Source organism: Anarrhichthys ocellatus, unplaced genomic scaffold, assembly GCF_004355925.1.
Source record: "Anarrhichthys ocellatus isolate YVR2014 unplaced genomic scaffold, GSC_Weel_1.0 scaffold174, whole genome shotgun sequence".
Taxonomy (NCBI): domain Eukaryota; kingdom Metazoa; phylum Chordata; class Actinopteri; order Perciformes; family Anarhichadidae; genus Anarrhichthys; species Anarrhichthys ocellatus.
In genome coordinates, this window is record NW_022280204.1 from 101,883 (window position 1) to 125,000 (window position 23,118).

At 45.3% G+C, this 23,118-nt stretch overlaps 1 protein-coding gene across 3 annotated transcripts in view; it reads left to right on the top strand.

Annotated features, from left to right (window-relative positions):
• Positions 1–23,118, top strand: part of mgat3b (beta-1,4-mannosyl-glycoprotein 4-beta-N-acetylglucosaminyltransferase b) — a 51,991-nt gene that overhangs the window by 15,253 nt on the left and 13,620 nt on the right. The window contains exon 1 of one of the 3 annotated variants that reach the window (XM_031878348.1): positions 15,878–17,571. The exons of the other annotated variants lie outside the window; for them this stretch is intronic. The gene's annotated coding sequence lies outside the window, so the exon portion shown is untranslated. Of the gene's footprint in view, positions 1–15,877; positions 17,572–23,118 lie in introns of those variants that run through there. 3 annotated transcript variants of the gene reach the window in all.

Consider the following 23,118-nt stretch of genomic DNA (forward strand, 5'->3'; position numbering starts at 1 on the left):
GGGGGGGGGTTGTGTGCCTCGTGCCTGGGTTCAAAGACGGATACGTAGATCTCTCTTTGAGTGTTTAGTCTGTGTGGAGATGGTTTGTGTGTTTGCAGGGTTCAACAGTTGAAGTATCGAGGGTTGTGTTAAATACAGTTCTATATTTTACGCGATGTTATATTTTACATTTGCACAATACTCATTTTGAATGAACAGAGCCTGAACGCATCACAAAGTAACGCAATACAACCCCCGTTAGCGTTAGCTGTTAGCTCCGTTATTTAGCCAAGCAAGACTCTGCTGCTAACAGCTAACGTTCACTAGCTCTCCTCCTGCTGATTCAAACACACATTTGTTGTTCATATTGTGGCATTAGCAGAGAAAAAGAATATAGGCTGCACAATAATGTTTAACCACAGCTGTGTAGTACCAGTTTGCACGTGTGCAGTAGCGATCAGGTAGCGAGTGACACGTGTTGTTCCTGTGTAGCGTAAACGAGATATTGGATCGATGCATAGATTTGCCGACGCTGACCGGATGAGATGACGACCTTGGTAACACGATCTGTCCTCGTGCTGCAAATCCAATACTTCAAGTTGGTTGAAAGGAAACGCAGAGAATTATCTGCAAATGGCGTTTAAGGCGGATCTGATGATGCTTTTAAGTGAATTTACAGTCGGAACTAGAAAAGAGGAGACAGCGGGAGGTCAGTGTGACATTACAGAGGCTACTACGAACCCCTGAGACGGTTACATCTCTTCTGTGTTGTTGTTGTTTTTAAACATGCAGCCGTTGTTGGCTTGAAGGTCGTCTCCATGCAACACACACTCGCGGCAGAAACACTGGTGTTTTATTGCCTGCAGCGTATAAATTGACTCTGAAAAAGTGGCTCAAAATAGCACCGTTCCCCGGAGCACTAAAACACAGACGGCTCGTCGCATCCAGCTCGGTGTTCAGAACGAGAAAGGGAAAAGCACCAGCATATGTCAGAGCTGGACGGACGCAGGGAGGGACTGAGAGAGAATGTTGTCATTTCAACCAGCATTAAAGTCTTTCATAACATGCACTCGAGCATGTGCTAGCACATGCTCGAGACAGAAGAAGAAGAAGGTTGTGATTCATTTTGAACAACAAAACAAAAGCAGCTCGTCGATTCGGCACGTCTTATTAACATGATAATGACGCACGGTCATCGCGTTACTGGTCTTCTCCGATACCGACGTCATTAAGGAGTCTGTCACCGGTAGTGCGAGGGAGGTGAGATGGGAACAAAGGTGGAAGAGGGAGGGCGGCCAACTGTTTGTCTCCAGACGGACGGGCGGACGGAGAGAACGAGAGGAAGAGGAGAGACATTTTCATCAGGATTATCCCGCAGCAGAGAATCTCATCTGGGAAAGTGGCCCAGTGCTTACTGAACACACACACACACACACACACACACACACAACCTTGTACTTCTATCCTTGTGAGGACACTCATAGACATAATGCATTCCCTACCCTCTAACCTGAACCGTAAAACCAGGTCTGAACCCTCAAACAGGCCTTTGGAGGGCTGTCCCAAAGTGAGGACCGGCCAAAATGTCCTCGCTTTCCAAAAATGTCCTTGGTCCTCACAAAGATAGATGTACGTGTGTACACACACACAGCCTCAGGAGGCTGCAGTAACTGGAAAAGCTCGGCTTCACCTCAGTTTGCCCAGAAAAGCCCCTCTTTTAGACATCCAACTACACCCTGGTCCCTCCAGAAAAACCCAGCAGCTGGATCTTAATGTATAATTGTGTGTGTGTGTGTGTGTGTGAGTGTGTGTGAATGTGTGTGTGTCTGTTCTCCTTGTTGGATCTCGGTGGAGTTCCTCCCTCTTGATTACGCTGTTTATTCGCCCGTGCATGCTGAAACTCTTCCCCTGCAGGCAGGAGGAAAGTGGCGGCGGCGGTGCTTTTGTATTCTGCTGCCGTACGTCCACACGGAGACTTCAGGCCAGATGCATGAACTCTGTGGTTCAAGGGTCGAGACGAACACAATGTGTACGGACAAAGGCATTGTCAACAACTTCTTTGTTTGGCAAAAAACACCAAACATTTGCTCATACCGGCTTCACAGATGTGAGGATTTTCCAGTGGTGTACAGTAACGAAGTAGAAATACTTCGTTACTGTACTTAAGTCGCTTTTTTGGATCTCTGTACTTTACTTTACTACTTATATTTCTGTTGACTTTTACTTTTACTTCACTACATTTTGCAAAGAAAACTGATACTTTTACTCCGATACATTTCCCCTGAAACCTTTGTTACTCGCTACAAAATCAAATCTATCTTTAGAAACAAAATGAATCATGAGACCAGCGTCGGGGACTGTGGTGGAACAGAGACTGCAACAAGCAGGTTTGGTGAATCAGTGGTCCTAAACGTCCTTAACGTTAGCTAGCCACCACACCATAGGATTGACAGGAGCCGCGAGAGCGCAGCATTAGGGTTAGCATTAGCATTAGCATTAGGGAAATCCTTCCCAGCTGTGCACAAGCTGTGTGTGAAGCTGAACACAACACACCTCTACCTGCCTCAGCGGCCTGTGAAAGGCTGTTTAGCATCAGGACTAGTCTTCAGCCCAAGAAGAGCGAGACGGAATTCTCGCAATTTTGAAAATCAACTTCTTTTGAAGATGAACAGGACGTTGTTCAGTTTCCAGTAATGACTGGGTTGTTACTTTCGGTGCTGCTTTAGTATTGATCATGTTTTGATATTCGAGTCATTTTGTGGATGATCAGATGGAGTTATGATGGTAGCAGTCGCCCAATTGCAGATTCAGCTTGAGCAAAACCTTTGCCTATTGTGTTCAAATCAGGCCCATAGGAGTTTACAAGGCAGGCGTCCTTTCTCTAAACACTGACCTGATGCATCAAGTGGATATGTTCTGCTGAACACAATATGATGCCTTTGCCCTCTCCATCCTCTAGTCGGAATGAGCATACTTATAAACGCACTGTTACAACTCCTTCATAGTGTCATATTGCCTTTCGGAGAATTATGATGATAAGTTCATAGTAGATGCAAAAGTATACTTATGTACAATATATTATGTTGAACATTGTTGCTCCTGGATGGATCACAGCCAACCCAATTATGTTCAACACAGCTCCATGTCCTTGGTCATGGTGCCACAGCACTTAAAAGAATAAACTTCATAATGCTGACCCTTTGCTTTTTTATTAACAGCATTTACTTGTACTTTTACTTTCAATACTTAAGTACATTTAATATCAGAAAATTACTTTTGATACTTAAGTACATTTAATATCAGATACTTTAAGACTTTTACTCAAGTAGTATTCTAATAGGTGACTTTTACTTTTACTGGAGTAGTTTTCCTGTAAGGTCTCTTTACTTTTACTCAAGTATGGCTTTTGAGTACTTTATACACCACTGGGATTTTCTTTTATGTTTCTGTACATTGAATAGTTTCAGGGTCTGGACTGTTGGTTGCATGAGACCAAAAGGTTCCCTCGGGGTCCGGGACTTTGTGGCAGGCATTTTTCACATACTGTTGGGGAAGTTTATCTTTGGCCTTTATTGGACAGTGTAGAAAGCTGACAGGAAACGATGGCAGAGAAACTGAGAGAGGGCGTCCCCAGCCGGACTGGAACAGGTATGCATACGAGGGCTTAAGGCCAGAGTCCACGGGACAATCACACACTGACATATATATGAGTCTCAGCCCGTCAAATATGGCCTTTAGTTATCGCAGATTTTAACAGCAAAGCGTAGGCGTGGTTCTGATTTTACAACTCCTGTTATGAGAATACCTCACAGTGAACCAGAGCGGTATGTAGGCACCCCCAGCGTGCTGATGAAAACATGTCTTCAGCAGCACCCTTCTTACTGCCAGTCAACACTCTATCCTTACGCGACATCACACAACACCAACACCCGTAGTTCTCAGGGAAACAACAGAACTGAAAATTCCGGTGTGGCAACATTTTGTAGGATCCGCTACACGGCAGGACATGTTCAGAGGCATCGTCAGTAGACCGTAGGATCTGGTGGCTTTCTGCAGGTGAGCAAACGCACTGTCTGTCATCTAGAAGCAGTTCGTTCCACGCTGACCAGAGGAATAAGTTATTGTTATTACATTTTAACTGTTTGAGTATTGCCACGGATGCTGGATGAGTCATCCAGCATCCGTGGCAATACTCGCAATAAATAACGCGCCTCAATATGTAGATGTCCGACCAACATTTTTAGTTTTGTTATGCGCGTAATATTGAATCAATGACAAATGAATACTGCTGAATCACACACCGGGCGGATGAGGGGAGACTTCTCTTTGTGGGTTCTTCAGTAACGGAACGTTCGTGGTTATTTTTCTCCCCGTTAAAGGTTTTTTTGGGGAGTTTCTCCTGTTCCCATGTGAGGGTCCCGGGACAGAGGATGGGGACGGACTGTAGAGCCCTCGGAGGAGGATTTGTGATTTTGGGCAACACAAACATATATTGAATTGAATTTGAACCCAAACAACCATCTTTTTCTAAATCTAACTAAGTATTTCACCATCTTTCATTACACCAGACAAAGTAGTTGTGTTTAAGAAACCTGACTGAGCTTCCTGCAAAAGCTGAACTTTTATTTTGAAAATACTGCATTCATGTCAGGAGGGTAAATCGACATGTGTTGCTGGAAAACACATGATAAATGAGGAGTAACCTTTTGTAAGATATCGCACAGCGTTGAGAATACGTTGAATACCATGTAGACAATCCTCTGAAAGAAGAATTAGAAAGCATGACAGTTATCAGGCCATGAAGGCAGTGATCAGTGACTCGATCGTCTAACGATGGCGTCCACATCAGTGCTGCTGAAATGATTCTATCAAATCACTTCTTTTTGTTCACAATGCAGCTGCAACAACGACACAGACAGATGTTTAAAAAGATCCTCTTCTGACATCCAACTGTATGTCTTTTCTTTACTGTATCTCAGTCACAATCTCTGCATCCGTTAATCTTTACGCTCCACGTAATGAACCTCTAGAGCTGTCGCTGGGAGAGACAGCCGGTCACTCTCCACTTACTTCACCACCGTGCAGCCAGCGGCGGAGATTAAAACATTTGTTCAGAGGCGACACGACGCTCCGCACGAGACGAGTCTGCGTCAAACTCAAAAACAGCTGCGAGTGCTCGGAGAGCCCGGTAGCTCTGTGAGCACATTAGCGCCCCTCCTGCACGGCATGCTGGGAAAGGAGAAGTGTTGAGGATCAAACTGATTCAGACATTATGTAGTGGTTTTGTTAATGTGAATACCTGCTTCATATCGTGACGTTAAACGCACTAAGAGAGAGTGTAAAGCCCTGCAGACGAGCTCTTTGTTCTCAGTGTTGAAGTGAAGTACGATGGGAGCGGTTTAGAACTTGATTCAGGCTTTGTTCAAAGCCATGAATTGATTTTGTGATATTTTACTGCATGTTTAATATCAGATTATCACCCGGCTCATTCTGGTCCCCTCCTCCCGTTTGTTGTATTCACCGGAGGCCTGGATTTGATTTAGTCTATAAGCTGAGGTGTGTGTGTGTGTGTGTGTGTGTGTGTGTGTGTGTGTGTGTAGATTTAGTGCAGCTAGTGGTTTGTAAATATTATCACATGTGGGTGATTATTTAGTTTACATATATTTGTATTCATTTTATTCCAGAGCTTTCAGTCACACTTCATGGTCTTCTCACTGGAACACAGGAACCACGCTCTGGTTCTAGGATATCCTAAAAAAGAATACACAAGCGCCAAAATCATTTATTAATTTCCATGTTGATCCAAAGCGCAGCACGCATCGTCCAGAGGAGGTCAATACCACACTGAGACCTTACAGCCAAGAGACACGTATACGTGGTTATGGATATGTCATACATTAGTAAAACGATATTCAGCTTTAACCCTCTGAACCCCAAAACACCCAAAAGTGTTCATGTCACAGGAACCCCGACACAGTCTGTCTCACCTCTCCTGCTCGTCCTAAAATGCTCCAGAGTTGTAGAACGTGTGGGATATCTGCTGCCGCCGCCCACCCAATTAAAACAACAAGACATGCCAGAAACCGGTGGATTGCTCCCTCCAGGTGGGGACGGAGTGCCTACCTCAAGCGAAGGAGTTCAAGTATCTCGGGGTCTTGTTCACGAGTGAGGGTAAGATGCACCGGACCGTCTTGGTGAAGAGGGAGCTGAGCCGGAAGGCAAAGCTCTCAATTTACCACTCGGTCTACGTTCCTACCCTCACCTATGCCCACGAACTCTGGGTCGTGACCGAAAGGACAAGGTCGCGGCTACAAGCGGCCGAAATGAGTTTCCTCCGTAGGGTGGCCGGGCTCAGCCTTAGAGATAGGGTAAGGAGCTCGGTCATCAGGAGGGAGCTTGGAGTCGAGCCGCTACTCCTTCGCGTCGAAAGGAGTCAGCTGAGGTGGTTCGGGCATCTAATTAGGATGCCTCCTGGACGCCTCCCACTGGAGGTTTTCCAGGCACGTCCAACTGGGAAGACACCCCGGGGAAGACCCAGAACACGCTGGAGAGATTACATCTCCCAGCTGGCCTGGGAACGCCTCGGGATCCCCCAGAATAAGCTGGAACATGTTGCCGGGGAGAGGGAGGTCTGGGTCGGCCTGCTTGACCTGCTGCCACCGCGACCCGACCCCGGATAAGAGGAGGAGGAGGATAGATGGATGGATGGACAACAAGACATTTGCAAAATGTAAATGTGTTTATTTTTCATATAGTGTGAGTGTGGGGGGGGGGGATGCTAGGTGTGGACTGAAGTACTCGGATAGAGTCCACTTGGGATCGGATCACCTCAGATGCTTTAACGACACAAAAAGTACATGAATGTGTGCTTTTGAATTTGATTCAGTAAAATGTGTTTTCTTTGGCATAAGAATAATTATTGACTAACATTAAGAGTAATCCTAAACTAGATGCACATGCTCGATGGAACAGATGGCACAACGTAAGACTTTTTATCACATCGCAAACAAACCGCAGGAGTCCGGACACCATTGGACCGGATCCTGTAGTTGATTACCGGTCTGTGAGGCTCATGAGGCCTGTAGGAGGACGGCACACCTTCATCTCCCCCGCAGCCAAACACTGATCGCTGAGTGTCTTCATTGTTCTGTAGAGGTTGGGTGAGCGGGGGAGGGAAGGGGGGGGGGGGGTAATGGAGAGCTGAATGGGTGTGACTGAGCCGTGCATGCTATTACCTAGCAGGAGGGACGGATTGTAACGAAAGTTCATGTGACAGATCAGATGTGTTTTGGAGACATTTTGTCTTGTTTCTGTAGCATCTAGGTCACACACACACATTGAAGGTGTGTGTGAGGTACCAGGTCCATCTCACACACCTTGTATACGCGTGGATTGTCTTCTACATGAATGACTTCAGCTCACAGAGTGTTGAACAAAGACGTGCGGCAGACGGTCGTATTTAAGGCACGATTACGAGCTCGACGTGACTGAATACTTTAAGAATGAAAAGCCTCAGTCAGCCTTTTCTCCTACATTTCCACACGGGCAGAAATGAACTCCAATAAGTTCATTCATTCTGTGGAGGAGAAGTTCTTTATTGTTTCCGAGTGTTGCAGTAAATCTCCTGAAGTACAGACGCTCCGTTGACCTCCTCAGCCGACGTTTAACGGCTCAATCTTGAAACGGACGTGTTGACTTTTTGGGCTGCGGCCTCTTAAACTCTCTCGTGCTCGTCAGTCGAGTGTGCAGCAGACTCGACTTTATCGACACGGTTCGTCACAGGCCAGAAGCTGTAAAACAAACCAGCGCCAGTGTGGTCGGCTCTTATCTGTACCACGGTCCTTGAACACATCGTGTGTGACAAACTCTTCCGTCAGAAAAAGCAGAAGCTTCATTTTTATATTTCATCAGAAAAACATTTTATTCTTCATAAAGTCTCTTCTCTAATAAAGCGTCCAGAGTGTGTAAAAACATTAAAGTGTGAGCTCCTCAGAGAAACTATGACGTCATGATTGATTCACCTGAGACCAACGGTCATGTGACAACAATGCATCGAGAGACTGCTTTTCTTTCACTTGTAACTTGTGAGCACTTTGAGAAATGTTGGATATTTAGACTCCATCGCTTTCTAATTTCTGTAAAAGAAATGATCAAAGAAATGCAACTTTTCTTCTCTTTTCTAATGATTGATGTCATCATAACTGTGTCGTTCTGCACTAAAGACATGTTCTAGTTCTCTCTACTTGTACTCACGATGGTTCTGTTTCATAGAGACTTCACAGAGAGAACCACCCCTGAGCGGCTCGGGGTTCAGAGGGTTAACCTCTTCACATGAAGAGCCTCGACTCTTCGCAGCAGCTCCACGTTACAGCGCAACGTGTTTTCACATCGATAGCGTATTTTCACATCGATAGCGTGTCATTAGTGTATGAAACGATGCGTCGTTATCCATCCCGGGGGAAGCGATGGGCTCCCCTGTGTGAGCTTAACGTGCAGCCGGATGAAGAGCTTTCACACAGAACGCTGAATTTACATGAGAATGAGAAACACCCTGTCGGCACAGTCGCTGGTGACGGTGTTACATCAGCGTAATGACGATCCAGAGACGCTTCACTGAGGAGTGTGGGTGTGTGTGTGTGTGTGTGTGTGTGTGTGTGTGTGTGTGTGTGTGTGTGTGTGTGTGCATTGGCTCGCCACTCTGTCTCCAAGATAGTGTTGTTGGAACACAATGAAGCCCATTCAACTCTGCAGCCAGAATAGTGCTGCATCACAGTCTAACACACACACACACACACACACACACACACACACACACACACACACATAATGAGCAGCACTGTACTTTCATCAACAGCGGTCTTGTTCTCTAAGAAGCGTTTTACAGGTGAAGACACGACTTGTTTGGTTTTTTTTGCCGGATCAGACAAAGAGTGCAAACTTTAGCTTCACACGAACCACAAAGTGCACGTTACCTAAATGATGATAGTACAGTTAAATTAATGAAAACAACTCTCATAACCGCACTGATTTGCCTCCTGCTGTTAAACTATGAAGTCATCTCCAGCAGAAGTCTCCACGAGATGAAAGCAACGCTGATGAACATAATTACAGAAAGACACCCCGTCTGCTAAAATGTGTTCTTCTGTTTATAAAACTCAACATACATCTGACACGTTGCTCAAAGCACACAATGGAGACCAGTCGGCTTAGCTGCCGGCTCCTTTAATACATATGTTACATATTTTATAGGATTAAAAAGGGTGAAAACGTTATTTGTATGCAGATTTCTAAGTCTTGCTCTGGCTATGATTCTAGAGCTAGCACTGTCGCCTCACAGCAAGAGGGGCCGGGGTTCGATTCCCGGGCTGGACAGCCCTTCTGACTGGAGTTTGCGTGTTCTCCCCGTGTCAGCGCGGGTTCCCTCCGGGGTTCTCCGTCTTACTCCCGACAGTCCAAAGACGTGCAGCTTAGGATAGTTGACAACTCTGGACTGCTCGTGGGTGTGGATGCATGTCAGCTTTGGTAGGCTGCCCGCTGTGTGGATCGTTGTTAACCATTCGAGGTTACACAGTGAGTGAAAACATCAAGAGGCCAGCACTTTTAACACCCTTCTGTCTCGAGCTGAATGTTGCTGTTGCAGCCATATTGTGAACACAAAGCTCAGCTTGTTCCCGTTTAGTTCCAAGTGCAAACTAGAAGCTCTCGTCTGATGACTGTGAGCAGAAGAGACGGGCGTGCTGAGTGTTTCTAAGCTGCACTGATGGCAAAAGAGGAAGCAGAGATGTGATAAAAACACACGCACACACTCTATGTTGGCTGTTTTGTTGTGTACACACATGCTGTTTGATCTGTCTTCACACACACACACACACACACACACACATCATTGTTCACTGGTTTGGTGGTATTTGTTTCTAAATCAGAGGATCTGAGATGAGACTTCCTCCTGAGGATGAAATCGTTTTGTCGACGAAAAACCTAAATTAAAGAAGGAAGGAATCGTCAGAAGAAAACCGAATGACTTCGGATTCTAAATACACACTCTCACTACTGTGGGAAACAATCGGTATTCATTCAGGGACAGGTGGCTTTGCAGTAGTCACAGGTGTAGTCACAGGTATAGTGTCACATGTGTAGTCACAGGTCACAGCTTCAGTATCACGGGTGTATCGCAGGTGTTTACTGCTCTGATTGGCAATGATGAGAACATGACACGCACGTTTTTGGTTTCAGTCGTTCTTTATGCTTTTTTTTACGCTGAATGAATTATTTGTGAGAAACTAATGAGCACAAAAAAGTGATTCTTTGTGGAGAAACCTCAGTTTTACAGAAGTGTCGGTTAACTCGGCTCATACGAATAAGTTGTCAGAAAGAATTGACAATATGGAGGAGAACCGTATTTAGATGAAAGAAATCACACCTGAGCTTCACTTCAGGTGTGATTGAGACTCCGAACTCACAAAAGAGAAGAAATCAAATAAAACTCAAAGACATTAAATGATCTTACTCTCACACATCGAGGGCTCGGTTCCTGTTTGTATTCTCTTCTCGTTTCTGTCCGTATGATGGAATCTTCTCACGTCCTTATTTAGTGATCGTACATGTAGAATCTTCTTCTGTCTTCCTGTTAACGGTCTAAATGGAGCTGTTTTTAGAAATAGTTTTGTGTGTTACAGAGTGAGAAACTCTTCATAGTTAATAATCAAGCCTTTTATGTCCTTTTGATATAAAATATCTGTTTTACAAATCTTCAATCGTGGATTCCTTTGAAGTGATTCAACCTTGGTCCGGGTTTTTAACCAACAACAAAAACCCACAGAGAAGAAAAAAGTTTCCCAGTACCGCCATCAGAGTATCCCATGATCCCCAGGCCATGAGATTATGTTTAAAACACGAAGAACGTTTCGCTGAAATGCAAAAGTCTGCGGGGATTGGAACCATCAGCTGCTTCAGTAGGACTGTTTTTAGGTGCCTTGCTCAGGGGCAACTCGGTCGCAGAGGTTGTGCTCATCATTTTCTCATTTCTACCCATTTAGTCTCAGACTGACCTCAGTGTCTCGCTGCCTCTCTGCCGTCACAGCGCTGTTTCGTTGGGGTTTGATTGTGATGGAAGGCGGTTAAAGGAACGTTCTATGTTTGTACAGTTGGGTTTTGCTTTTATTTGAACATTGTAGTAAAGCTGCAATTATTGCGTCAAACTGCCAGAAGCTGACTGTTGGTTTATATTATCGGCTGATTGTATCTGTGGTCCAGAGATGTCACGAGAATCTATTTGTTTTTCTGTAGTTGATGCCAACATTCTCAAAAACACAGCGTTAGTTTTTTTCCGAGACTTGTTGTGAAGCAGGAAGTGTGTTCACGGTTCGACGTTCCTGGTCGGCTCTTGTGGAGCTTTCCTCTGACTTCCCGCCTCGTCAGTGAGTCTCCGACTGGCCTGAGACATACTCACTGTTTCGGGGACATAATGCAGCATTTATTCAGAAAAGGACAAGAGGCTGTTTGTGCTCCTCAATGATCCACTTTATCTACTGGAGCATACAGCTGCTGTGTTTGTGTTCACATTGTCTCGCGGTCTAACCGGAGGGACTGCGTCACCGTCTTCTGCTTAATTGAGGAATCTGTTCTGGTTTTCGGTTCAAGACTCTCTTTTGTCCTCTAACGGGAAACTTAATTTATGACAAGTTGAAGACACAATGCGTCCTCGCACGTCAACATATACCTGACCGACGTTCACGATGGCGGCAGAACGACCTCGTCACCTTTACTTCAGAGCGCGAGACGTCGTGGAGGGAAAACTCATCACGTTCAGAATAACCTTGCGTCACCCCATTGAATCGCTTCCTGTCTCCTACATTGTCCTCCTCCTGCTCGCTGTAATTACTCTCATTAAGGAAATCCACCTTCTTCCTCTTCCTCGCCTTCACCACGACGCCTTTAAGGTCAGAGGAATGTTGTGTTTACTCCTGTGCTGCCGGGGAGCCGAGGCTGTTGTTTTACAGTCGGATGATTGAAACAGAAGCGATCCAGGAAATTAAGTTTATTCTGCTCCCAATGCCCCCCCCACCCCACCCCACCCACACACACACACACACACACACACACACACACACACACACATAAGTAAAATGTATTAGCAAAGCACAGAGCAGGAAATAGAACGAGCAGTGGAGTGGAGGCCTGCCGGAGCGTTTTAGTCGTGAAGCAAGTTTGGTGTCAGAGAGGAGGAACTCTTCGAGGTTCTGGTCAATGAGCTGAGAGCAGATCAACGGAGGTATTTCCTCCTCTCAGGTTGTTTGATTTCAATATTTTAAAGGTTTGAAAACAATCGTCCGTCTTAGATTTATGTATTTCCTTTCATCTCAAAGCCGTTTGGATTATGTTTTATCTCTGACGGGCTTCTCAGGGTGCAAACTATCGGGTCATTGCACATTTGTTTCTAGTGTTTCATTCATCATCAACTCAGATGTTTCAGATGTTGCAAAGAGAAAGAAGCGTAGAAAACAGACGAGCTTCAGATGGCAAATATTAAAATGAGTAAGAACGGGTCGACAGTCAGACCTTCTTGAATTATGGATTTCTGTTCAAACTCTACGTCACTGTGTTCAGACAGAAAACTCATTTTCCCAAAAGGTCAACTTTTCTTTCATTTTTAGATGAAGTTCCCAACAGCTGACGTTTCCTCTCTTCCATCTTTAACTTTACTGTTTTCATGGGAAATGTTAAAAGCACCGTTCTGTCCTTTGAAACATCGACATAAACACCACCTTTACCTCGATCCCGTCTCTCTGTTATTGTGTCTCAAGGCAACGTAACCTCATAAAACGGTTCGCATGATATCCAACAAAAAGTCACGTTTTCTTGTTTGTTTTATCTGTAAAAGTTCAGCATCACGTGACGGTTTACGCTCGTTAAACGCAGACAGTCTTTTAGGTTTAGACAACAAAACTACTCGGTTAGGTTTAAGAAAAGATGGTGAAATATTTAGTTCGGATTTGGAAAAGATTGTCGTCTGGGTGAAAAGTTCAGCAGCTAAAGTACGCAGAGACGTCAGCGTTGGTGTCTCGTGTCACACGGGGAACGGACAGCGGTCTCCTGGCTGATAGATCGCCGTCTGTTGGACTCATCCACGTCTCCTTCCCGCCTTGTGTGCGCTTTTACTTTTACTTCCTCATTTTATGATTATGTGGATAACATAGGAAATAATTTCGTGGGATATCTACAAATTCGGGGCATTATTTTTTGTAGGTTCAGCTAAGAATGCTGGGTGAGACCTGCCTTCTGAAATCTGGCATCGTTAACAGTGAAACTCTTTTTAGACAACACCGAGCTATACGTCTGTGTTTGACAACACAACAAACTCCGACAACACCGGCGCTCCTCTCTCACACGACAACAAACAGAAAGCAGAAAGGTTTTTATTTCTCTGTCGGGTTTTTTCCCATAATGTCGTCAGACTCTGAGCCTGTCAGTGGCAGGAACAAGCAACTTTTAGTGGATGTAGATTGACGGTGATGAGTTGCCTCAATAATCAAAACTATTTCAGAAACTGTTGTCCCCCAACAGGAGAAAATAGAGCCCAAGAAATACCAGAGTTACCCTTTAAGTGTCTGAAATGGAAGACGTCTGTGAGTCTGTCGTTGGAGTTCCTCGGCAGCCGTTCCAAAGATCGCCTCCACACTCGGCAGCTGTGAAGCACAGTGTCGAGTGTTGGACTTGCTTCTGTGTGTGTGTGTGTGTGTGTGTGTGTGTGTGTGTGTGTGTGTGTGTGTGTGTGTGTGTGGCTGATTGAATGAGTCGAGATGACAAGGAGCAGACAGATGTTGCTGAATTTCCAGGAACTCAATTAGACCCCGCTGCTGCTTGATGGGAATTGTGCGGCGTCGTACGCTGCACGTGTTCCCGTAGCTTGTTTGTCTTTGTGTGTTTCCTTTATCGGCTGTTGTCGATCAATAGCAGGAGCCCAAAGGTGCTCCAACCGTTAACTCGTTGTCCACACGGGTTAATGAGTCTCCTCCCTCTCACGTTGGCCTCCAGAGAGACGGGGGGAGCAGCTCACTGGCTCCTTTTTCTATTTTCTTGAGAGAGGGAAATAAATCCCTTATTGGTCTCGGTGTCCGTCGGGATTAGTGTCCATGTGACTTTATTTAGCTCAACAACCAGGTGGCGGACAGATCGGTGTTTCTTTAATTGGTCAAATCAGGTCAACACACTCGTTCCCTCGGTGTCGTCTGTTCTCACTCGTAGCTCTGCTGGAGGCTGAAGTCTCTGTCCTGCTGGAGAGCAATTATGCTTTTGCTCCTTTACAGTTCATGTGTGAACTTCACAATAGTTCACTACTACAATCAAGTAGTGAACGTGGTTGTCTACGCCATCGTTGTCAAAGATGCAACTCTGGAGTTTTCAAACTAAACGTCTCTGTTTTAGGGCTCTAAAACTCCGCACTAATGTGGATGCTAACCGTGAACGTAGCTAAAGACGTGCGTGAGTAGTCGCCTGTGTGGCTTCAAAAATGTATCGAGAGAGTTCATTTGCATTGTGTAATTAGAGCCAATATTAACAAATATTAAGCAGTATCCTACTCAAAGTTTGGCCATGCAATCAAGTAGATTATAATTATTATCAAAATAATAGTCGCAGCCGAACAGAAGGTCTTTTATTTATTTTATATTTGTATTCGTAGCCGTCAAAGCCGCAGCGTTCTGACTTCTTCCACAGACTCTCTCTGTTTTGCATCCTGCAGGATATTTGGGTGTAATCTTGATATTTGGGTATGATCTTGTTTATGGCTTCCTGTTGTGGCCGAGCTGGTTCGGGGAGATGTTTGCTGTGGTTCTGCCACATTAACGAATAAAACAACCGGCTGACAATGGAGCACTTTCATGCTGCTCTGGATCTATCCGCAGCATTTGCCTGCGGTGACTCTTTTATACATGTGGCACATGCAAAGTGCACACACATCTGGACACTTCTTGATAGGCTGAGGGAGTCACTTCATGCACCGAAGGTGTGCAAGTCAGTGAATTAACTGATGTGACTGCGATGAAAACCTGAACCGAAGTACACCAAAATTCAGTATAACAGGAAAATAATATGTATGAGAAACAAAACCAGCAGCAGAGTAGATGAATTACTCTGCATATTTATATTTGGTCAGAACAGACAGATGTTAATGTAACATCCCACCTCAACGTCTTTAGGGTTGAGTCTCAGATTGGACTTGAAAGTCTTCCTCACACCAAACTGCCGCTGTACTTTGGGCTGATTGAGAAGCAAACAGCCGGTAAGAACTCCAGAGAGCTGCAGCTCAACAGCTTTTATTGACACTTGGCAGAGACGTCGTACAGCTCAAACACTGCTGAATTCGTACCGTCACTTCGTTTCTCAACCAGAGTTGGGTCGCCGTTGAAGACCAGTCGGGTTGGGTTCTAAAAGATTCCGATTAGAGGTCTGGTAGAATTAGAGTGGAGCTGTAACAGATCCGTGATGCGTGACTCTGTAGCTGCTCATTGGACACAACAGAACGATCCGTTGTGTCAAGTTCACGACTGAACTTGAAATCGTCATTGTGTGTCGCCGTGTTAACACAAACAATGTGCTGCAGCTCTAATCACAGCCTCCAGCTCACAACGCATACCTGTTGTGCTCACGCCGTGTCGTCGCCTCCGATGATTTCTCATTAAAATAACGGAACAACGCCTCGCAGCGCTCTGCAAGGAGCTCTGAGCGCTCGGCTCTGCAGCAGTGGGAGCTTCAAAATGTCAGCAAACTCGCTCCTCTTCTTTTTAAAAGAAGATGGAGACGGAGAGAAAACAGGCTGCAGGAAAAGGGGAAAAGAATGACAATGAGGTGTCAGCGAGGGGGGGATTGAAAAGTGTGTGTGTGTGTGGGGGGGGGGGGGTATTTGTGTGGGCAGATCAGCAGGAGAGGCAGCGCAGCAAACAGCCCCGGGTTATTTACCCAGCTCTGAGGGATCGGACATGCTAGCTCGCTCAAACATACACCCTGCTGACAATCAGCTCACGGGTGGCTGACATTTTCATTTCGCTCTCTCTCTCTGTTTCCTCCACAGGCCTGACCTTTGCAGGTGAGGCTTGTGCCGTCTGAAGGGAGGACGGGCCGGCAGAGAGAGGAGGGCACTTGAGATGCTGTAGCCGGTTAGCCGGGCGGCCAAATGGTCTGTTGTGTTGGAAACATGAGCTGAATGTAGAGCTGCAGGAAATATATGAATGTTTGCTGTTGTGCTAAAGACAAATCCCCCAAACACCAACACATGCTCACATTTACACTCTTTGTCCATCATAAGCTCAGTTGCATATTACAATAGCACATATTTGACCCGACCCGTGTTGCTGTCTGTGTGATTAGTTTTGGTTCTGAGGTATTTGATGAGATTTCTGGTTTGCGGTGCTCAGACTGTGAAGAGTTCTCATGTTGCCTTTCAGTCGATTAAAGCGAATATTTTTACATTAGTAATGGATCAAAAGGACTGTGTGTCAAACCCGACTCTGCAGTTCCCCCATTGTAGCATCTCTCAGCTCTCTATTTTGGTTTCGTGGGCTGCGACTGCACTCGTGAGGTTCTTTCACCGGACTGGTTCCCAACGCCACCCGCTCTGCACCAAACCGCAGACGACAGAGTTATCAACTGGCTGCTGAACTAGAACACTAAAGACAAATGAATGCTGGACTTCAGCAGTTGGCCGGAAATTATTTTGCTACGTGTTTGCAAAATCAGAATTGATTAATGCAGCTTTAAATTCAAAATTCCACGAGAGACGGATGTCTCAAAAACACGGCCACATGAAACCAAACTGCAGCTTTTAAATGTGGCTTTAGGTGAAGCAGCCCTCTGACCCGAGGCGTGTTGGACGGGTCAGCGCTAGCAAAGACTGACTGACACTCAGCCTCTGAGCTGGTAGCTGGAAACCTGTTAAAGTGTCCCATTCAGTCTTATTGCTGCGACGCCGTTATCTCGGATCGAAACTCCGACTCTTTGACAGCGGCGACGAGACCGACCGCAGCCGACCTCTGACCTCTGACCTCTGACCTCTCTGTCGGCCCAGACGCTGATGGAGTTTCTCCGGAGACGTGCAGCACTCGGCCTGCAGTACGCCGAGTTTCACCTTTTTTACTCCACATTTTTTTCCAGTTAGTTTAACAAAACCCTGACGCTATATTCAGCTGATGATTTAGTCTGAAACTGTGCATGCTGATATTCAGCTGCAGCCCCTCCCTTCTCTGCAGCCCTATGGGTTGTTATATAACATTCAGGTCCATCTCTGTGTAAAACACCTGAAGCCGTTTCAGTCAGACCTGTTCCTCCGACAGGTGAAAGCCGCAGGAGCCCAAATCTGTAGTCGTGGATGGCACTTTGCAGCCGTGATTAAGATCTTTGTCTCTTGTTTCACTAACGCTTCCTCAGCTCACAACCTGCCCGTATGCGTCTGAGCAGTCGACCACAGCATCAGCTGGTGTTTTTAGATTCACGTCGTTAGCATTTGCAGCTCCATGTCTTGGCATCCTGTGGTTGACGTCTGCACACAAACGGAGCCCAGTGTGGAAACGTTCAGGAAGTTCATTTGGCTCCAAATAGGTGAGTGGTCAGCGCTCATCCTGCGAGCTGCCAAATCATTTTATATCCACTGTTGACTCTCCAACAAATGAAGAGTAATGCTGTGGGAAGTAACGCTGTGGGAAGTAACGCTGTGGGAAGTAACGCTGTGGGAAGTAACGCTGTGGGAAGTAACGCAGATGTCTTTTAATTGACACGTCTTTTTACTCTCAGACGGGTCACAGAGAGGCTGAAGGTGGAGTCGTGGATCGTGGAGAAGGGAGCGAAGCTCAGTTTGAAGCGCTTATATTTCCTGTCATTTTTTAAACTCTGGTGCCTGCATCACCTTATTTGCAGAGCTGCTTTGCTTCCTTGTTGTTTTCTGTGCCGCTGCTAAAATTAACTTCCCTAAATGTCAAGTCCGAACTTGAGAGAGGGTGCGGCGCGAAGGCCCCGGTGTTAACGCGCACAAAGCAACTGTTTCCTGAGACATGAATTCACTCGTGAAGGCCTCGTGCATGAACACACACAGCGGGGGCCAACACCTCTGAATTCCCAGCATGCACGGCGCCTCCTCTGAACTGTGTCTGTAACAGTTAAGCGAGCCGCGCGGTGCAGCGACGGGCCTTGTGATTGCAGTTGGCAACCGGCCGCGTTACAAGTCTGAACAACGGCGAGGCCGCCGGGGGAAAAGAAATCAAACAAATCTGCCAGACTCCGATTTCAGACGCCGTCGCTGTCACACGTGCAAAGCAGCAACTGCTGACCAATCCGTCACACTGCTTTAAAGAAGCCGTGCTGCGAGCAGGAAAAAGTGTGTGTGTGTGTGTGTGTGTGTGTGTGTGTGTGTGTGTTTTTGCATGTGTCGGTGTGTGTCAGGAGTGCAGGCAGGTCTGAATGTGCTCTCTCGGGGGTCGGGTGAGGTGAGTGGTATGAGTCAACATAATGGATCTTGGGAGTCGGCCTGTCTATGAACGCAGGCTCACAGCTGAATGCCATCGCTCATATTCCTCTTTAAAGTAACTTGTATCTCGTATGTGAGTCGACAACTTAAACACAAGAACATTGGAGCTGGAGCATTTCAATCACAGTTACTGAGGCGGATTCAGAGGGAAGAACCAGCACGTGTCTACTGTTTGAAGACGGCTCTCTAATGAATACTTTTATGTGACTTCTTTTCAAAGCTGCATACTGAAAAGACTTCAGTGAAATCAGTAGCCAAATCACAGGTTCCCCCAAAAAAATCACAACAAAATGTGGAAGAAAGGAGAAAATGTCCTAATTTCCCAACTTCAAAAAGACACCAAAATAAAAAACAAGCAGCTTAATACAAAAAGATTTACATTTATTGTTAGACGGCGACCTAGCTGCAGCAAAAGTAACGTTATTTTAACTTCTGTACGCAGGTTAACTTGCATAACTTATTTAACTTGCATCAAATATGTAAAGTACTTAACTTACATCAGGTCCTTAAAGTACTTAACTTACATCAGGTACTTAAAGTACTTAACTTACATCAGGTACTTAAAGTACTTAACTTACATCAGGTACTTAAAGTACTTAACTTACGTCACGTACGTAAAGTACTTAACTTACGTCACGTACGTAAAGTACTTAACTTACGTCATTAGAGACAAAGTTACAAAACATGCACTAAATATAACGAACATGATTAATATTTCACTACTTTTCCTTCATCCGATTCCAGAAAACCAAACATTTCTCAAACTGTTGGTTCTTAAAGTCTTGAGCCTTTTTCTTATTTCTTATTCTAGGTTGCGATGTATGGGGGAGTGAGGGAGATGATAGTTGTACAAGTACACGCATGATGATATTCTCAATTTCATTTCCACCAGAAACTGCAGATGCACTTTTCTCACACTTCCTCTTTTGTTTGTGTGAAACTGTTCAATATGTTTCAGTGTTTCTCTGCCGACTCACCCACCTGTAACACGAGGTCAAACGATGAGCCTCAACCAAGACACGCCAGTGAAATATGGTTAGTTATAGTGATAATATTGTCTTCAGATGTCCTCCTTGAGCTTAACTCTCTGTGTTCATGAGACATTTTTATTTATCTGAACTTTACATTCAGAGGTGATTTGTTATGACGTGATTTTCCAAAACGAGGCTTTCTCTGAACCCAAAAACCCGTCGGCGGGATTGAAAAGCAGGTTTTCTCACTGAAATTGCACCGTTTATCGTCGTCAAATTTTCATCTTTCTGACGGTCCTTGAACACATCGTGTGTGACAAACGCTTCCGTCAGAAAAAGCAGCTGAAACGAATCTTAAAAATGTGATATTTCATCAAAAACATTTTATTCTAAGTGTCCTCTCTTCACAGGGAAATGTTGCAGATCAAGCGTTGCTCCATTGATCTCACTTTTGTGGTGGCTTTTTGTTCGAGGCGATGGGAGGATCGGCTACTACAGTAGAGTGTGTGTGTGTGTGTGTGTGTGTGTGTGTGTGTGTGTGTGTGTGTGTGTGTGTGTGAGAGAGAGAGAGCAAAGTGCTTTCAGACTTTCCAGTAAGTGAAGCTGACAGCAGTTCTTCTAGATTACAGGACTCAGCCGACTCTTTTCTTCCGTCTCTCTCTGCCTTCACTTCCCTCGGCCTCCATCTTTTATTTCGTGTTTGTGTGAACTCTTAATAATTTGACGAGAGCCAGCAGGGTAATATTGCGGCTGTCAGATAACCCCCCCCCTTAGACTTATCTTACTCGCATTAAGGTTGTAATCACAGAAGCACGACTCGATTAGCCCGGATGGATTACTCAAATTCCTCTTGGCAGCGATGCAGCTCGGCGATTTGCTCGTCAGAGATATGAAATGGCTCGCAGCCACGACGAAGAATCGGGCTTTAATGTTTGAGCTCACTGGAAGAAGAAAAGCACAAATGTTCGCCGGCAGGCCTGAACACATTCATGCTGTAGCTGATAGACGTCCAGTGTGGATATATATATATCAGTTTATATTCCAGCCAATAAGGAACAAGCAGAATATCCATTACATCTATAATAAGATGAATCTGTACTGAGGGCTGCAACCTTTATTCATCACGTCTTTGTTGTCCATTTATCTGACCGTTAGTTTGTGGATTACTTCTTGTTTCATCTAAGAAGAGTTCCCATCATGATGTCACACAGCTCAAAGGGTTTACAGAGATCTCCGTGGGACACCCTGGTAAAGTCACTGCTGATAGATCTTTACATTGACGTTCTCAGGTTCCTGCAGATGTTCAAACTATAGTCGTCGGTGTGTGAGTCCACAGTAGTGACGTTTGTTTTGCCGTTAAACCACATGTTTCTTCTCCCTCCTCTGTGATGTCGTCTCCATCACGCTCGGCTTCTTTCTTGATTCTGAATCCCTCCCCCACTTCTCTCTCTCTCTCTCTCTATTTCTGTTTATACCTCCCCTGCTCTCCCTTACATCCTGCACCCCCTCCTCTGTCCTCACACTCCTTTAACACTGCCCTTTCTCTGCCTCGAGCTGTTTCTTTTTCACATTTCCACTCTCTACATTCCTCTCTCTAATCACTCTCTGATCTCTCTCTCTCTCCGTTGACCTATAATTAAAACCAGTCGGCGAGGCCGAAACGTGCCGCGTTCGAGTGTAACGCCGAACTTCCCGTTCGTCCGAGAGTTAGATTCAGGAACCGCTGCCAGAAGTGACTGTTTGGATGCTTTAAACCTAACGTGGCCACTTCTCAGCTTCCTGTCGTGCATCCGCAGCAACAATGCTGAACACAACGGCGCCGTTCTCTGGGTCCATCGGGCCCGCTTCTCTGCTTTCACCAATTACCGCTCGGACCGCGGACTAATGTGAAGACCATGAGGTTCAACTCGAGCCAAAATGGACCCTTTTCTAAATGGCTTCCTGTTTCCGTAATAACAATGGAGGCCACACAGACAATGGGAGTGTGTCAGCGAAACCTAAGTGTTTTTGTGGGTGTTGACCCACTTTAGCTAATCCCAGGCCTGCGTGTCCGCCTGCAGAGCTCAGTATCAAGAAGTACAATCTATTGGTTTCATGTACAGGGACACGGATTATCTGTTTCTCTACCGTCACTCAGGATGAAAATAATGCCAACGGAAAATCAATTAGGATTCTTAATCATGGTGGACACATGAATAAATTTAACCCATGTGAGTAAACAACAGTCAGACCAAGTGACTACTTTAAAATATTTAAAAAGACGACTATTGGTGAACGAGAGAGGAGGGCGAGTCCAACAAACAAGACTTTAAACCAGAAGACCGGTGTTCAACACCATGTTGAGGTTTTTATGGTAGTAGTTTAGTCTAAACCTAACTGTCGGTTTAGTTGCCTGAGCCTAACTGTCGGTTTAGTTGCCTGAGCCTAACTGTCGGTTTAGTTGCCTGAGCCTAAATGTTGGTTTCTGTAGATTCTTATTATTTGTATATTTTTGTTAAATGTTCCTTTTTATGTGCTTTTAAATTAAAGAAAAGAAACGTAAATGTAAAACTTCTGCAAAAAGATGCAGCACATATACTGTATCGATATATTTTAATACAGCCCGCTAGATTGAGATCTTGCAAAGAAAGAAAAGTAATAAAGAGTCAAACAAGTAGAGAAAATCATCTCAAATACAGGTCCACTTACTCGCACGCCCGACAGCTTTCTACCGTATCACAGTTTTCATCAGCGGGTTGAGTTTGCTCATTCGTCTTGGAGCTTCTCACTCACGTTGACTTAAAGTTGAGCTTGAATAAGTGTGAGACTTCGAGTTGAGATAGTTTTACATTTTTAAGAGAAAATTGACCACCTTTTTTTGACATCGATGTGCCTACATGTACCAAGATGCATTGCGCTTCTGACTCCCAGCAGAGTCCCCGAGGGGGAGGCGGAGGAGGACGGTGTGCCGTTATGATGAAAAGCCACCGTCCAATAACTGAACAGTGCAGCCGAGGAAGGATCAGGATCTGAACATGTCTCCTCCCTAAACTGCTGCTGTCAGAATATTTTAGACAGAGAGTCGGATTGAAAGGAGGAAAGAACGTCTGAATGAGTCTTGAGAGGACAGAAGAGAGTTCAGCAAAGCGAGGCTTTATTGTCCCTGAGGTACAATGACGAGTTCATAAAACCAAAACAGAGAACATTACTACTGCAACTGAAATACTACGTGTACTTCAGTTCCTTATACCAGGAGTCATTCCTCTAACACTAGTGCTGATGCTGGCTTTTGTATATTTACTTTCAACAATGTCGGCTTTGTTGTGATTGTATTGTGTTTGGTGGGGGGAGGTTATCGCTGTGAAAGAGCTAAACCACCGTTTCTACATGTCAGTTAAATAGTTGTGGCTAATAGTCAGCCTGTGAAAACACAAGTAAAAATGCTGTAAAAATGACCTTAAATGAGGCACGGATGGATTATTGAATGGGCCGATGGGCACAGGCCCGGGGGCCCAAAGTATCGGGCCCCCCGGGCCTTCACCTGCAAAACGTCACTCGGAGAGACATGTACCAACCAGGAAGAGACTCAACGACAAAAAGAAACAGAATTACTACAAAGAGACACTAGGCAACAAAAGAGACACTAACTACAAAGAGACACTAACTGACTACAAA